This window comes from Grammomys surdaster, unplaced genomic scaffold, assembly GCF_004785775.1.
Source record: "Grammomys surdaster isolate TR1022 unplaced genomic scaffold, NIH_TR_1.0 243, whole genome shotgun sequence".
In the NCBI taxonomy this organism is placed as follows: domain Eukaryota; kingdom Metazoa; phylum Chordata; class Mammalia; order Rodentia; family Muridae; genus Grammomys; species Grammomys surdaster.
In genome coordinates this window covers 6,070,596-6,071,402 of record NW_021604688.1, presented here as the reverse complement: position 1 = coordinate 6,071,402, position 807 = coordinate 6,070,596, and the positions used below count along the sequence as shown (strand labels likewise).

Here is an 807-nt window from a genome sequence, read left to right as displayed (position 1 = left end):
CATTTTCTTTGACAACTGTGTCAATATTTTCCACCGTATCTTCTGCATTTGAGATTCTCTCTTCTATCTCTTGTATTAGGTTGGTGATGCTTGCGTCTGTGACTCCTGATCTCTTTCTTAGGTTTTCTATCTCCATGGTTGTCTCCCTTTGAACTTTCTTTATTGTTTCTATTTCCAGTTTCAGATCCTGAATGTTTTTGTTTAATTCCTTCTTTGTGTTTTCTTGCATTTCTTTAAGGGATTTCTGTGATTCCTCTTTAAGGGCTTCTATCTGTTTACTTGTACTCTCCTGTATTTCTTTAAGGGAGTTACTTAATTCCTTCTTATATTCCTCTATCATCATCATGAGAAGTGATTTTAATTCTGAATCCTGCTTTTCAGGTGTGATGGGGTGTTCAGGGCTTGCTATACTGGGAGAACTGGGCACTGATGATGCCAAGAAACTTTGGTTTCTGTTGCTTATGTTCTTGCGCTTGCCTTTCGCCATCTGGGTAACTCTAGTGGTACCTGCCCTCACTGTGTAAGATTGGAATCTGTATTTCCAGTTATCTTGCTTATTGCAGAGCTCCTCGGAGTCCAGAGGTCTCTGTGGTCTTATGCCCCTAATCTCCTGGGTGGAAGAACTCCTGGGACTCAGGCCACCTCTTGGATCTGGAAATCCTTCTGCTCTGAGTGCAGTGGCTCCTCGGCTGCTCTGAGTGCAGTGGGTCCTCGATGACTCAGGATTCAGTTTCAGCTGCTCTGAGTGCAGTGGCTCCTAGATGACTCAGGATTCAGTTTCTCCACAGGACAGGAGCAGACCAACTC

General features: G+C 43.7%; 1 protein-coding gene across 1 annotated transcript in view; it reads right to left on the bottom strand.

Moving 5' to 3' along the window:
- LOC114627174 (protein hinderin-like) overlaps positions 1-807 on the bottom strand; it is a 185,162-nt gene that overhangs the window by 56,205 nt on the left and 128,150 nt on the right. The window lies entirely within an intron of this gene.